This window comes from Notamacropus eugenii, chromosome 1 (genome assembly GCF_028372415.1).
Source record: "Notamacropus eugenii isolate mMacEug1 chromosome 1, mMacEug1.pri_v2, whole genome shotgun sequence".
NCBI classification, from domain to species: Eukaryota; Metazoa; Chordata; class Mammalia; order Diprotodontia; family Macropodidae; genus Notamacropus; species Notamacropus eugenii.
In genome coordinates this window covers 301372518-301389576 of record NC_092872.1, presented here as the reverse complement: position 1 = coordinate 301389576, position 17059 = coordinate 301372518, and the positions used below count along the sequence as shown (strand labels likewise).

General features: G+C 37.7%; 1 protein-coding gene and 1 pseudogene across 5 annotated transcripts in view; one reads left to right on the top strand and one right to left on the bottom strand.

The window, feature by feature from the left end:
- Window positions 1–17059, bottom strand: part of KIAA0586 (KIAA0586 ortholog) — a 153807-nt gene that overhangs the window by 20392 nt on the left and 116356 nt on the right. The gene's annotated exons all lie outside the window — the stretch shown is intronic.
- On the top strand, window positions 5316–7102 carry LOC140517790 (E3 ubiquitin-protein ligase Mdm2-like; annotated as a pseudogene).

The following is a 17059-nucleotide window of genomic DNA, read 5'->3' as shown; positions in this document are numbered from 1 at the left end:
AGAACTAATCGACTCAGTGTCTGGATTGAAGCATTTTTATCCTCTATTTTTCTTGCTTTTTTCCATCCTAAAACATGAGTAATGTGGAATAATATTTGCTTGACTTCATATGTATAATGGCTATCATATTTCTTGCCTTCTCAATAGGTGAAGAATGAATGGAGAGAATATGGAACTAAAAATAAAAATACAACTTAAAAGTTAAAACAAGAAAGAGAGAGAGAGAGGGTTGGCTTAGGTTACTTCTAAGGGGTGTTCCAGCTCTAACATTCTGTATTCTAATACTATACTGGGAAATAGATACAAGCAGGGTTCCCAACCTTCCTTATTCTCTGTGTCCTTTAGTTTTCAGTAAACCTTCCAATACTCTGTCTCCCTATCCAATCTGGAAAGAAATAAATTCTGAAGTTTACCAGAAATATGTACATTAAAAATGAAATAAATCAATTTTTATAAATAACTGCATGATATTCACAAATAAAGAATATTTTAGTACCATAAAGTTGCTAAATGTTTATCACATGCAAGTAAAATAAATTAGTGAGATCCTTGATTCTGTTCCTCATCAACCAAGAGTTTTATTCTTGGTATAATTTTTGAAATATACTTATGTTCAAATTGAGCTTACAATTTAATTCTTCCTTTCAACTTGACTGGCAAAAAGACTAAACATTGCTTCTCAAAGATGAGCTGCTACAAATGGAATTAAAGCCTTGAGCCATCATTTAATAAGAATGACATGTTTCTCCAAGCCTATACCAAAAATTTTGTAACTTCATTTATTGGAAATTAAGTCTGAGTTTCTGCAGCAATCCTTCGATCACTGCCGCATTTTTTTTTTCTAACTCAGTATGAAAGGGACTTTGCAACTCAAATTCATTCACTTAAGTTTTGATCAATAGAAATTATCTCTTCAACTGTATATTTCAATTTTTTTGGAGGTACCATAACATACTCTCCCTTTCCTTAATGTTCTCTCTCCAATCTACAAATGTTTTCGCTACTTGTTTGCATTTTTAAAAAATATTTCAATGGCATAATGTAGCTATTTACCTATTCTGTGCACTCTCCTCAACAAGCCTGTCCTGCCTCAGACTGGAAACCCCTACTATAGAATATTTTAAAATACATGTTTTACAATAATTTAATAGATTCTCTTAATATTTGCAAGGCACTAGCAGAGTGCCTGACACATCACAGGTATCCTCTTCCCTTCCCCTTTCAGGCATGTCATGGAATTTAGCATAAAACATGCAGCTATCAAGTATTTGATACAAATTATCAATTTCACTGAGTAGAAAACAGTTCAGTTCAGGGAACTGATAAATGGTATCTATTTTTCATCCATTCATATTTTTCAGGCAAGTGTTAGGTTCAAATCATTTTTTTACTTGTTTGTCTGGCTATCTGTCTGTCTGTCTATGTTTCTCTCTGCAAGTGAAAACAAAGGGCCCAGGTTTAAATATATTTTTGTGTGTATGTATGTGTGCATATGTTTGTGTGTATATACACACATATGTTTATCTATATGTAATTTCAATCTCAATCCTATAGTTAGTTACTTTAATTCTACACTATTATCTGCTCTCAGTTCCTTTGCCCCCAACTCATCCATTGTCAATTCTTGATTACTTCCACTGTCCACCATATCCACTTCTATTAACGGGTTAATGAAAAGAGCTGGAAGAAGTAATACAACCATGTTAAGAATATAAGCTATAAATTCAGGTTATCCAAATTCAAATGGGTCCTTATTAGAAGGCAGTCCTTTTATTCCTCATTAATTAATTCCTTATCTCACTTCTCACAGGAGATATTCCAAATTTTCCCATTTCTCCTCAAGGCCCCCACACTTCCCATCTTCAACCTGCCTGTACCAACTGAAAAACCACACTCTTAATTTACTGAGAAAACTGAATCCATTCGCTGTTGAGTTCCTTTTCCTCTTCCAATGACTTAGATCATCCCCTAATTTCTACTCCTTTCCCCCCAGTCTCTGATAATAAGGTGGCATTTCTGCTTGCTATGAATAACTCCTCTTCATCCATGATGCCATCCCCTCCCATAACCTCTAACAGATTTTCTGGATCCCCAAAAATTAACAACTCACTTTCTCGAATTTTTCACCTGTTTGATCCTGTTTACTGATTCCTTCTCTACTGCTGTCAAACAGCATCTAACCACTTTTTACTACTCACATAACCTCCACCTTAGTTCATGCCCTCATCACTGCTTGTCTACATTATTGCAGTGGTTTCCAAACTGACTGCCTCTCCTGAAGTCTCTCTCTACCCCAGACTATCTTCCACACATCTGGCAAAATTATTTTCCCTAAGCAGAGATATATATGTGACTTCTCTACCCAAAAAAATCTATTACCTCTGTAATCAAATATCTTTTTTGTTTTTAAAGCCCTTTACAACCTAGTTCCTAGCCTATATTTACAGCTTTGTTGTACATCACTCCCCGTTCTGCATGATACAACTTTCTCTCAGTTCTTCACACACAGTACTCTGTTCTGCATCACTATGCCTAGAATGTACTCCATCCTTACCTCTGCCTCAATGAATTCTTCATTTCCTTCAAGATGCAGCTGAAATTCTATCTTCCACATGGAGCCTTTTATGATTTCCCCCAACAGCTAATACTTTCCTCTCTCTATTTACCTTGCATTTAATTGCCTTGTACATATTTTCTTTATGTATGGCATCCCAAGTCTTAATGCAGTTTTAAGCATAAAGATTAAAATCTTGTATTCTTGTGTGCCTCATTCTAATATTAGTTCCTTGAAAATGAAGATTGTTTTATTCTTTGTATGTTTCCCTAGCATCTAAAACAAATTATTGCCGTAGAGTAGATGCTTAACAAATACTTGTTTATTGATTGATATATATTTATACAGAAAATGAAAAATAAGAGCACACACATCCACACATATGGCAAGAGCCATTTCCCAGATAAAGAGTCAAAGTATATGGATGGGCAGTTCTCAAAAGAAGCTATCAAGGACTATTTGAAGAAAAAATGTCCAAATCACTATTAATATGAGAAATACTAATTAAAGTAACTCTAAAATAAGATTATATTTAGACTGGAAAGGAACCTTAGAGTCTAACTCCCTCATTTTACAAATAAAAAGCTAAGGGCCAGAAAGGAAAGTAACTGCCTAAGGTTAGATGGATAGTTAACCCATGTCTAGTCCAGTTCTCTGAAGTGTTTTAGTGGTGAACCTGTGCTCATCAGAGATACAGAGATGACAAAAAAGGAAAAAAAGATCATTGTTGGAAGCATTGTTGGAAGGATACATTAATACACTCTCACTGGCGTCCCATTGTGGGAATAAGTGAGGTGATACTCAAAGAGTCCTTCTACCATATAATCTTTAATCCAGCAATAACACCACAAGCAGCCTTAACAGAGTTCAGTTTCTAAGAAACCATAGTCAGGATCACAGGAAACTATACTATAACTACTGGAGATAGGGGGGAAAGATGAAGCATTTATTAAGTGTCTAATATGTGTCAAGACTGTGCAAAGGACTTTACAAATATTATCTTAGTTAATCTCACAACAATCCTATGAGGAAGTAAAGAAAGACAGAGATGGGGCATGAGTATGGGTTCTGCTGTTTTTGATGATTTTAGGAGAGGAAATAAAAGAGAAAGAAAAAAGAATACACTGGGGAAGAATAAGAAAGGAAAGCGAGAAACTTACTACAGCTTATGATTGGGGTAATTCAAAAGAAAAGCGCACAAATGGTAAAGAAGATGATAGAAGAGAGAGGAGAACAGACATCTCATGAATCTAACTCTTATCTGAACTGGTCAAAGGAGGTTATTTTCTCTCCTTGTTCCTGCCTAATTCAATAATAGGCAGGAACAAGGAGAAGAAATATGGGCCATCTGAGACAGAGAGTAGAACTGGGGAGAGAACAATCATAAACATAAAATTTCAGAGGGCAAATCACAATGGTGGAATTAAAACGCGAGAAATTATAAGGATCAGTCAGTGATCAAGTCCAAAATGTGAGAAGACTAGAGGGGAGGAAGAAGAGGATCTGACCACAGGAATTATATATTACCAATATTGATCCTATTTCTTTTCTTTCGGTAACTTCTTGTAAAGAAGGGTCAGGGACAATGAAGAGAAAAATTATAAGAGAATATGATGGAAGGTAAAAGAATTAATAATCTTAATGTGAATTGAGTTTATTCACCTATAAAAGATCAATTAATAAATAAGGCTGTTCCCCAATTGATAAATGGTCAAAGGATATGAACAGGCAATTTTCAGAGGAAGAAATTAAAGCTATCTATAGTCATATAATTCTAAATAACTACTGATTAGAGAGATACAAATCAAAACAACTCTGAGATATCACATCACAGCCATCAGATTGGCTAACATGACAAAACAGGAAGATGATAAATGTAGGAGAAGATGTGGGGAACACTAATTCATTATTGGTTGGGCTCCGAGCTAATCTAACCATTCTGGAGAGCGATTTGGCATTGTGCTCAAAGTGCTACAAAAATGTGCATACCCTTTGATGCAGCAAGACTGCTTCTAGGACTGTATCTCAAAAAGATCATAAAAATGGGAAAAGGTCCCACATGTATAAAAATATTTATAGCAGCTCTCTTTGTGGTGTCCAAGAACTAGAAATCGAGGGGATGCCCATCAACTGGGGAATGGCTGAACAAGTTGTGGCATATGAATGTAATGGAATACTACTGTGCTATAAGAAATGATGAGCAGGAAGACTTCAGAGAAGCCTGGAACCGCTTATAGGAACTGATGCTGAGTGAAAGGAGCAGAACCAGGAAAACACTGTACACAGTAACACCCACTTAGCCCTTCACAGAAATGCAAGGACCTAAAACATTCCCAAAGGACTCCTGATACAAAATGCCATCTACATCCAGAGAAAGAACTAAGGAATCAAAACGCAGAACAAAGCAGACTATTTTTTCATGTGTTATGTTTTGTTTTTTTCATGGTTTCTCCCATTCATTTTAATTCTTTTATGCAACATAACTAATGTGAATATGTGTTTAATAAGAAAGTATGTATAGAACTCATATAAGATTGCATGAAATTGGGTATGGGCCTGCTCTGGGCTTCCCTCAGCATAGTATGCCAAGGGCTTTCTCTCCTCCCCGCAAAACCTAGCAAGGGTCCGCAAAGCAGGGTATGGAATCAGAAACCACCCTTCAAGGGCAGTTCCGTCAGGGGCCCAGGCTGTCACCAGCCCAGCCAGAAGTTCCCCTCAGCTCTGGAAATGGAGGAGCTATTCTCTGCCAGACCTTGGCGAGCTCTTCCCATCCTTACCCAGGCAAATGTGCAATATCAAAATGTCTTCTGATAGAGAAGGTGTCTTAAACACCTCAAAAATTCCAGCTTCGTAACAAGAGAACTTGGTTAGACCAAAACCACTGCTCTTAAAGTAGTTGACATTTGCTGGTACATAGAAAGAAATGTTTACAATGAAAGAGGTTTTATTCTATCTTGGCCAGTATATTATGTCAAAAACTGCGTGTTCGTCCTTCGTTGCTGAAGAAGACCATGACATCAGATAAATAATGACATGACTTGCACCTGACTTTGTTTTGAGTGAGGGAGGGCTGTGCAGGTCACCAGCCTCACTTCTCCTCCAGAGTCATCTGAATCCAGTGACCAGATATTCATCAGGGCGACTGGAGATGACCCAGGCAATTGGGGTTAAGTGACTTGCACAAGGTCACACTGCTAGTGAGTGTCAAGTATCTGAGGTGAGATTTGAATTCAGGTCCTCCTGACTCCTGCACTGGTGCTCTATCTACTGCACCACCCAGCTGCCCTATGTCAAAATAATTATATGATAAAAAGCAACAGCACATTGTCTATTGTTCAGATGATCTTGGAGATCTGTTTGGGGTACCAAGCTTCTCTATGAAAGAGCATAGAAGATTATATGAAATGATTTCTAGAAACTTGATAGCAGTCAATCAACAAGAATTTGCTAGTCCAAATACATCAACAAATGAAGCCAGCTGTCAGCTTGAAATCAGAAGTAGTCAAAAGGAGTTTATTTAGGAATTGCAGGAAGAGAAACCATCACCAAATCTGAATACTAGACCAACTACCTCATCTAGAAGGAGAATACATAGTGAAACAGAAGAAAATTCAGACGAACTGCCTGGTGAAAGACACAGAAAACAGCATAAGTCAGATAGTATTTCCCTTACATTAGATGAAAGCTGTGCCCTATGTGTCATAAGTGAGATATGCTGTGAACAAAGCAGTAGCCGTGACTCAACAGAAATCCCTTCACGTCCAGATATTGATACTGGTGTATTAAGTGAAAATCCAGATGATTCAATTTCAGACCAATTCAGTGTTGAGTTTGAAGTTGAGTCTATTGATTCAGAAGATTATAGCCACAATGCAGAAGGACAAGAACTCATAGATGAAGATGACGCGATACACCAGGTAACCGTATATCAGGTAGAGGATAGTGACACTGACTCATTTGATGAAGATCTTGAAATATCCTTAGCTAACTACTGGAAGTGCACTTCCTGTGATAAAATGAACCCTCCACTTCCACCACATTGTCATAAATGCTGGGCTTTGAGAGAATTGGCTTTCTGAGGGGAAAGGTGATGTGTCAGATAAAGGCAAACTAGAAAGCCCCACACAAGGGGAGGAAGAGGGCTTTGATGTTCCAGAATGTAAGAAAAATAAAATGAATTACTCTCAAGATTCACATGTTGAAGAAAATGATGAAAAAATAGTACAGATATCAGACTCCCAAGAAAATGAGGATTATTCCCAGCCATCGACATCTAAAAGTATCATCTGTAGTAGTCAGGAAGATGCTGGAGAACTTGAAAGAGAAGTGCAAGACAAAGAAACAAGTATGGAATCTACTCTTCCCCCTAGTATAGTAGAGCCCTGTGTCATCTGTCCAAACCAACCTAAAAATAGATGTATTGTTCATGGAAGGACAGGACATCTTATGGCATGTTTTGCATATGCTAAGAAGCTGAAAAAGAGCAATAAGCCTTGTCCAGTGTGTAGGCAGACAATTCAAATGATTGTGTTAATTTATTTTCTCTAAATGTGATATACTAAAAGTGGAACCATGTATGAACCCAATGTATGATACTCTTAAAGAATGTTTTCACACCACTTGTGAAATTTATTTAAAATTTTATTTTTGTACATTTTTTTCTGAGAAAATGACTTTTAATCCATATTAGTTGTATCTTGTGCAATTTACTTTTTTGGAAAGATTTTTTTTATTCTCTTCTTTTGGAAAAAAACATTTTGGTTACTATTTTTTTCCATTTTTGCATATTTTTATTACTTTTCATTTGTATTACTTATAGAGGCAGCCAGGTATAGTGGATAGAATACGAGTCTGGAAAGATCTAGGTTCAGATACCACACTGGATACTTACAGCTCATTTTACCCAAGATGAATCATTTAACTTCTTTGTGCCTTAATCAATTCCTAAGACTTATCTGCTAAGTCAGATAATTTGGCAGTAAGTCACTCGTATTGGGTTATATTGAAACTATAGATCCTTTATTGTTTGCATCTGTTAAGAATTACTAGTTATTTTGAAGATTGACTATTTCTTTTTGTTAAACAGTTCCCTTCTCTAGCTTGGGAGCGTGGAATTTTTTGAAAATTTTTTATAAATAGTAAATTTGCAAATAGTAAATTTATAAATAGTAAATTTAATAAATATTGTTTAAGTTTTTAAAAAAATTGCTTGCCATCTTGGGGAGGGAGAGGGGAGGAAAGGGGAGAAAATTTAAGACTTATGGAATTGATTGTTGAAAAATGAAAACAAATAAATTAATTTTAAAAAAATAAATAAGGCTGCATCAGGTTACAAAGACATGCTCTCAAGGGAAACATGCACATTTGTTAAGCATATAAAAGATAAATGCAAATTGGGGGGGGGGGGTGCTTATAGCTCAGGGAGTTATGGAAAGGCTTCCCAAAGAAGACTATATTTAAAAAGAGAACCAAGACAGCAGAGCAGACGGGAATGGTGCAGCTATAGAGGCTCTCCACCAGCACTCACTCTACAGCTCAACCCTGACTCACTCCCCTTGACCAATAGTTACTCTGATCAGGTTCCTCAAAGAGGTAAATTAAGTGAAGTCTTTAGCTTGACTCTGAGGAAAAAAGCATGCTGATCACTCAGGGAAAAAGGAAAGAAGGATGGAAAGGAAGGCTTTAGAATAGCTGCAGAAGAAAAGGATCTCAATATAGTCCAATCCCTAGAAGAAAGACAATCTCAGATTCAGCAAGAGAGTATCCCCCTTACCTCCAAAGAGAAGGAAATCAACCAGGTCCAAAGCACAGAAAAGGAGGGAACCTTGTTGTCTTGGTAAAAGGGTCCAAGGTCAAAGAAGGGAACCGTGATCTAGTCTTATCTCCTGAGGAAGGGGAAGTCAGAGAAGAAAAGACCTAGAAGGGAAGGAAAGTGTCTCAACTCATTCCAATCACTAGAGAGGGGGAGGACTTAGGACTCAGAGCCCAAGGCAAAGGAAAGGGTTTCAGTAATTTTGCTTCAAGTGAGGAGTTCTCAAGTTAGAAGTAATGCTGCAGTGCCCAAAATAAGCAAACAACAATAAAAATGATATATTATTTTATCCCAGAGATGCCTAAGATACAAACTCAAGAACAGGATAATGTAATGGTAATTTAAATGGGAAGATCTTTCCCATTCATTAACAGCCGCAAATGACCTGTCTGAGTCCCATGGAAGTCTTAGTCACATGGAGAAGTTTCCCGAACAGATGCAGCAGGAAGTGAGTCAGAGTAGTCAGAACTGGGAAGGAAAGAGAAAGCAGGCAACAACTAGCATGAGTGAGAGAAGGGCATTTTACTTAGGGGAGCCTGTTGTGGGAAGACCTACATTGTTACTGTATATAGATTTTTTTTTGTTGCTATGATGGACTTGGTTTTCTGATGCTGAGATTCAGCTTTCTGGTATCTGAATAAATGTTTTTCTTCTCCCTTCTCTATGGAAAGTTTGTTATACTTTGTGATTCAGAATTATGCCAACATATTCATAATCACCATCAGTGCTGTGAATATTACCTTGGTGATACTGATGATAACTCAAAAATGCTTACAAGCAATGCCTCAAAGAAAAATATAGCTTGCCCATAAGACCAACTGGAATCTCTAGAAGAAATAATGCAAAAGTTTTTTAAAAGTTTAAAAAATATATTATAAATTAAAGTAGTGACAGAAGAAAGAAGTGGAAAAGAACTGAGAGTTATGGTGAAGAGATTTGGAAAAAGAATTAACAACTTAATACACGAGGTACAAAACCTTATCCAAGTAACAGACTCTCTAAAAATTAAAATGGGACCAAACAGAAGTTAATGGTTCCAAAAAACAAAAGAAATATCAAAACAATGTCAAATAGAAGAAAATATAAGGAGATAGATAGACAGGTATCTTTAAAAACTGACCTGAAGACAAAGCAAGGAGAGATCACTTAGTCTACCTGAAACCCATGACCAAAAAAGAGCCTGGATACCATATTTCAAGAAATCATGAAAGAAAGAGCTCACCAATCCCCTCTTAAGAAAAAGAAAAATGAGAACTCCTAAAAACTCCTAATACAATGCTTTCAGTCAAGGAAAATATATTACAAGCAGCCAGAAATAAAAAAAATCAAGTACTGAGGAACCATAGTTACAATCAAACAGGATTTAAAAGCTACAGAAAACATGGAATAGGGTATTCAAAAGGCAAAACACATAGGCCTACAACTGAGAACTTACTCCAAAAAAGGAAGGAGGATGGAAATAGATCTTTACTGAAAAAGAGGACTTTCTAAGCATTTCTGATGAATAAAAGTCTGAAATAAAAACGGGAGTCAAGAGAAACATAAAATGGTAAATACAATTGAACAACTAAAGTTTCTTTATAAGGATGAACTATTTATGTTCTAAGATAGAAGGAAAAAATTCAAGAGTCCTTTCAGAACCCTAAATATCATCAAGAAATGAAACAGAGTGCCTGGGAATGGTACTGATGATGTTGAAAGAAGAAATAAAGGGGTCAAGAGAAGAAGATTCACTATGGAAAAAAGAAGAGGAAGGATGCAAGAACTTATCTCAAATAATCGACAGATACATATATGTATATGTATGTGTGTGTGTGTGTGTGTGTGTGTGTGTGTGTGTGAAAGAAATGGGAAGAACAGGAATCACTTGGACTACACTTTCTTCTGAACTGGCGAAATAAGAGGACAGACTACACTCAAAAAGAATTTTGGCATAGAAATACATTCAACTCAACAAGGACACAAGAAGCAGCAACTGGGAAATAAAAGGGAAGGTAGTTTTAGAGAAGGATTAGTCAGAAGCAAAACAAATCCTAAAACTTAAAGAAGGGATTATGAAGTAGATTAAAAGGGAAAAAAGGGTAAGAACCTGTAATAAAGAGAGGGAGGGATGCAAAGAAAAGAAAAAATAAGAGAAAGGAATGGAAGGAAATACACAACTATGATAATTGAATTAATAACTGAACATTAATTTAAAAAATAAAAATGTATTTTTTTCAAAAGCAGGTAATGCTTAAGCTAAAGAATTCTACAAGGCAGAGGTCTACAAGGAATGCATTTCAGGCATGTGGGATGACCAAATCAAAGGAAAAGAGTACATGAAGGCAAATGTTACATGCAGCTAGAAAGGTAGTGTAGAGACAGGATATGAATAGCTTTAAAATCATAAAGAGAAATCAATATTTTAACCTAGAGGTAATTGGGAGCCACTGAAGTTTACTGAGTAGGGATTCAAGGAAAATCACTTTGGTAACTGTTTGGAAGATGGAGAAAAGTGGGTAAAGACTTGAGGCAGGGAGATCAACCAGGAGTCCATTGAAATGGCCCAAGAGAAGGATGAAGGCCTGAACTAAGATGGGCTATAAGGGGACAGAAGTGAAAGATGTTATAGAGGTAGAAATGACAAAATTTAGCACCTGAGCAAATAAGCGAAGTAAAAGAGTAAGTGTAGTTGAGGGAAATGCTCAGGTGACTAGAAGGAGGGTGGTGTTCTTCATAGTAAATGAGATATTTGGCAGAGAGGTAAGGTTTGGGGGAAGGAGAGGGAAGAGTACTAATGAATTATATTTTGAACATGTTGCAAATGTAAAATAAATAGCTGGTCATATAGCCACGAAGTAAAAAATACAGAGAGAGAAGGGTCCAAGACAGAGAGCCCTTAGGCTACAATCACAGTAAAAGGTCAGAAAGTGAATAATGATCCAGCAAAGGAATCTAAAAGGATAGGCAGTCACATAGGAAAAGCAGGAAAAAATAGAGCCACAGAACCCTAGATAGGAGACAATACTCAGGGTCACACACAGCAGAGAGATCAAGATCAAGAAGGATGACCTGAGAAAGACAATCAGATTTGGCAATTAAGAGTGACAATTCTGGAGTGGTAATTAAGTGACAACTTTGGAGTCAGCAGTTTCAGTTGAGTGATGAGGTTTTAAGTCAGACTGCAAACAGGAGAGGAGCAAGTGAAAAGAAAAGAAGCAGATATAGTGAGTATAGACATCTATCTCACATAAGACTATATAAACATAAGCAATTTTCACCAATGGCTTGTACAACAAATATGAAGAGAAAATATTATTATCCATATTGCAAAAAATATAATTTCTAATTTTTATCAATTTCAGTTTTGTTTTGTTTTTTTTAAATGAGAACTCTGGTTAAGGACAATTCCCTGAGCAACTTCTTCATAAAGATGCTTCCACAAACAATAACGAACCCTTTAACCATACTGAAAACTAAATACCTTAAAATTCTGATATAAGTTTCTTAAGCTCTTCAATCTCAAATTACGGGGGGAAAGACATACCAAGCACTTTGCCAAGGCAAGCCTTCTACCTACACAAGCCATCCCATTTCATCTCATTTCCTCCACCAGATGGCCCCCCATTCTTTCACTTACCTTCAATCTCTCTGTCTACTTTCTCCTTCCCTGCTGCCTATACATGTGCCCACCCCATATCTCACACATCCTCTTGGAGAAGGCCAGCTACGACAGACGCCTCCACATCCCCCCCCACCACTCTCCTCAACGCTCTACAATCCAGCTTCTGACCACATCCCTAAACGACAACTGTTCTTTCTAAAGTTACCAACTATCTCCTAATGCTAAATCTTATTCTCAAACCTCCGAAGCCTCTGACACCACCAACCACTCTCTTCCTTTGATACTCTCTCTTTAAATTTTGCAATGATGCTTTCTCCTTTTTTTCCTACTTATCTGACCACTCCTCAGAGTTCTTTGCTGGATTCTCATCCAAGTCATGCCCACTAACTATGGGTTCCCATAGGACTCTGTCCTGGACCCTCTTCTCTTTTCCCTGTAATGTCACCTCACTTAGTGATTTCATGAACTTCTCTGTATTTAATTATCATCTCCATACTGATGACTTTCACATCTACTTATCCAGCTCCAAATGAACTCATAACTTTCCCTCCTAAACCACCCCCACACATACTTCTAAACTTCCCTAATACTGTTGAGGCACCATCCTCAGGCTCACAACCTAGGAGTCATCCCCAAATCCTTGCTCCTTCTGACCTAACTTAACTAATTAACCACTAAGGCCTGGAGTACAGACTACATTACAACACCTCTCAAAGAGGCCCCTTCTCTCCTCGGGTATTGCCACTACTCTGGCGCAGGTCATCATCACCTCACACCTAGACTACTGCAATAACCTGCTGGTTGATCTGTCTGCCTTCACAGGAGACAAAACTGACAGTGAGAATTATATAAACAGATGTAAAAAGTTTTGCAGAAATCATGAAGTGGGGCAAAGAGAGAAAACCTCTGCATCAAATACCTTGGATACAAGTCTGATATTCAAGATATAAATTAAAGTGATGTGCCTATACACACACATACATACATATACATATAGAGAGATACACACCTACATATATAATCTACAGCCATTCTCCAACAGATAGTGGTCAAAAGATATAAACAACTGAAAAAGAAGAATTTCAGATTGTAAACAATTAATTTAAAAATACTTCAAAGTGAGCATTCAACAAGCACATACTGCCTACTTCAGCAACAAAGGATGAACACACACACACACGCACAACTGCCTACTTATCACATCAGACACTATGCTAAATACTGAAGATACAAGAAAAAACTTAAAACAGCCCCTTGTCCTCATTCTAATGGGAGAAAACAATAATAATAAAGATGAGGGAAATGAAAATTTCCAAAAACTCTCTGACTAAACATCTCACCCAAAGGTGAAAAAAATGATAAAAGACAGAAATAATACTGGAAAGGGCTGTGAGCACATAGCACGCACACGAACATACTACTGAAGCGCAACCGTTCATTGGTTTGCCATCCTGGAAAGCAATCTGATATTATGGGAGAAAGGCTATTGACTCCTTTTACCTAGTGATTCTATGAGTGATATCTCCTCTAAGGAGGACCAAGATTTAAGACAAACATCCCATATAGGCTATTAACACCACTTTTTGTGAACAGAAAAAAAAATAAAACCTGGCACTAAAGTGGGCAGTCATTGACTAGGAAAAGGTTCAACAAACTGTGCTACATGAATTAATGAAAAATTATCAACATATTTAAAACATGATTTTTAAAAAATAATGCAAAATTTAAAAAGAACGCTAGGAAAAGAAAATACTCAATAGCTAACAATATAAATGAAAACAACACTAAAATATAGCTGAATTCAGAGTAAATGCAGTGACAGACAGTTACTTAACTTCCTTGAACCTCAGTATCCTCAACTGCACAATGATGAAATTGTTAGACTGGATGGCCTATGAGTCCCCTTTTAAATGATAAACTATAATCCTATGACCAATATTGGTTCCAAAAGACAGATAACAAAATATATCTCCTACCTCTAGGTTGGAGCTGCATTCTAACTATTGCATTTGTCAGATATAGACACTGAATAAACTGAGAGATATCCTTTGCTTCTGGTTCCATCAAACAAATGTGGAAAATATGGCAATATCTCAAAACTTAAGAATTTACTGCAAAAACAATGAACATACCTACTATAAGGCCAGTTCATAAAATAATTAATATAAAGTCCAAACAGAAAAATGGCTTGAAAAAGAATATCAAGAAGTCTCTGAAAACAAAAATCAACAAAGGAAGACAAGAACCATCAGACATTAAAGTATAATATAAAACTATAAAAACTGTAAAGTACTAGAAAAAGAATAATGAAATAAAGTGAAAAGAATACAAAATGCAGATATCTAGACACAGACGTAAAACCAATCAAGTACAAAAATTTATAAATTCATACTCAAAAACTTCTGAGGAATGGAATCACTATTCACTTTTTTTAACTGATGGAAAAACTTGATAGATAAATGGCCAAAAAAAAAAAGAGTTCAGAACTGCATCACACCATATAACAAAATTTCCTCTGAATTAGCAATCTAAATATTTTAATTAGCAATTTAATTAGTATTTTTAACATTTTAATTAAAAATGTTTTAATAAATTCAATTCAATAAAACTGGAAAAATAATAATGTACTTATATTAGTTATAGAAGACAGCCATTTTTATCAATCAAATAAAGATAATCACTTTTGAAAAAACTGATCAGTTTGATATATGACAATATGATGATACTGCACCACAAAAATCATTATCTTTAAAATTAAAAGAAAAGAAAAACTAAGGAAAATTTGTAATAAACACATCAGATAAAGGTCTGACATTCGAGATCTTTGAAGAACTGATGCATAAGTATAAGACTAATAATACTTACTCCCCAATGCAGTAATGGTCCAAAACATAAAAAGATCATTTATAAAGAAAATATAAAGTGTCAATAGTAGCGTAGAAAATGCCTTGATAATCATAAATATGCAAATCAAGACAACTTTAAGTTACCATGATATGCAATACAATGACAAATAATATTTTTAAAATATAAAGTTTAAGGTTGGTGGGGTTCTATATTGATATATTTTGATGGTAACAGTAAATATGAGTCACACAAGTATACATGGAAATCAATCAGCAGGCATTTATTAAGTACCAGGACTTACTACATGCCAGGAACTGTGCTAAAAACTGAAGGTTTAAAAAAAAGGGATGGGGGCAGATGAGATGACAGAGAAAAATCATCAGAAATAGAACTCTATATATGATGACTACAGGTATATATATTGTGGGCAGCTAGGTGGCATAGTAGAGTGTGGGAAGTCAGGAAGACTCATTTTCCTGAGTTCCTGAGTTTAAAACCAATGTCACACATTTATGAGTTCATAAATTCATGAGTTCATGTGATCCTGGGCACATCACTTAACCATATTGGCCTCAGTTTCTTCATCTGTAAAACAAGCTGAAGAAGGAAATGGCAAACCACTCCAGTACCTTTGGCAAGAAAACACCAAACAGGGGAGGTGGAGCCAAGATGGCAGAGTAGAAAGACGCACATACACTAGCTCTTCCCTCACAGCCCATAAAATACCTGTAAAGAACAACTCTCAACAAATTCTAGAGCAGCAGAAGCCACAGAACAACAGAGTGGAGGAGATTTCTAGCCCAGAGTGAAAGACCTACAGGAAAGGTCTGTAGCACCAGATTGGGAGCAGAGCCCAGCCCACCCTTGGCCACGCAATACCTAGAGGAGCAGAACTGAGCAGGCTTCAGGAACAGAATGTCCAGCAGCAGCACAGATCCCTTAACCCACAGGCACCAAAGGTCAGTGAGAGGGTCTTTTCAGCTGGCCGAGAGGAGAGCAGGGTGTCCCCATAACTTAGGCCTCCTCAGGTGGCAGCAGTAGAGGCAGCAGCATAGTGGGCTCCCAAGGCAGACAGTAGCCCACATTCATTGTTGAAGGTCTCATCATAAACCCCCTGAGGGATCTGAGCCCTGTGTGGTGGCCCTGCCCCCACCTGAACGACTGATCTTCATCTCACACCAAATAGCAGCCCTGCCCCCACCTAAAGCCCCTGAGGGTTTGGAGCAGCTCATCTGAATCTCGGCCCCCAGTGCTGGCTTGGTGGAACTGGAGGTGAGGTGGTTGTGGAGAGGAAACTCAGAAGTCAAGTAACTGGCTAGGAAAATGCCCAAAAAAGGGGAAAAAAAAAGACCATAGAAGGTTACTTTCTTGGGGAAGTGATGTCTCCCGCCATCCTTTCAGAGAAAGAAGAACAAGGCATACTGTCAGAGGAAGTCAAGGCCTCTGCTTCCAGGGCCTCCAAAAGGAACTTAAACTGGGCTCAGCTAATAGAAGAGCTTAAAAAACAAGTTAGCAGGGGGCGGAGCCAAGATGGCAGAATAGAAAGACACACATACACTAGCTCCGAACCCACAGCCCATAAAATATCTGTAAAAAAGAACTACCAACAAATTCTGGAGAAGCAGAAACCACAGAACAACGGAGCGGATGAGATTTCTGTTCCAGAGAGCCTGAAAAGCTCTTGCAAAAGGTCCTTCATGCTGCGGACCCGGAGCCGAACCCAGCCCTGCATTGGCCGTGTGGCACCGAGAGGAACGGATCCGAGCAGGCTTCAGGGACAGAATCTCCAGTGGCCACGCAGGACCCTCCACCCACAGGTGAGAAGGTCTCTTTGGCGGGTCAAGAGGGGAGTGCCCCCACAACTCAGGCCCCCGCGGGAGGCAGCAGCGGAGGCAGGAGCAGAACGGGGCTCCCCAAGCAGGCAGGAGGAGCTCAGATCCATTGCTGAAGGTCTCTGCATAAAGCCCCTGAGGAAACTGAGCCCCATGAGGCAGCCCTGCCCCCACCTGAGCATCTGAACTTAATCTCACACTGAATAGCAGCTCCGCCCCTGCCCAAAGCCCTGAGGCTGGGAAGCAGCATCTGAATCTCAGACCCCAAGCACTGGCTGGGAAGATCTGGAGGCGAAGTGGGTGTGAAGAGAATACTAAGAAGTCAAGTCACTGGCTGGGAAAATGCCCAGAAAAGGGGAAAAAAATAAGACTATAGAAGGTTACTTTCTTGGTGAACAGGTATTTCCTCC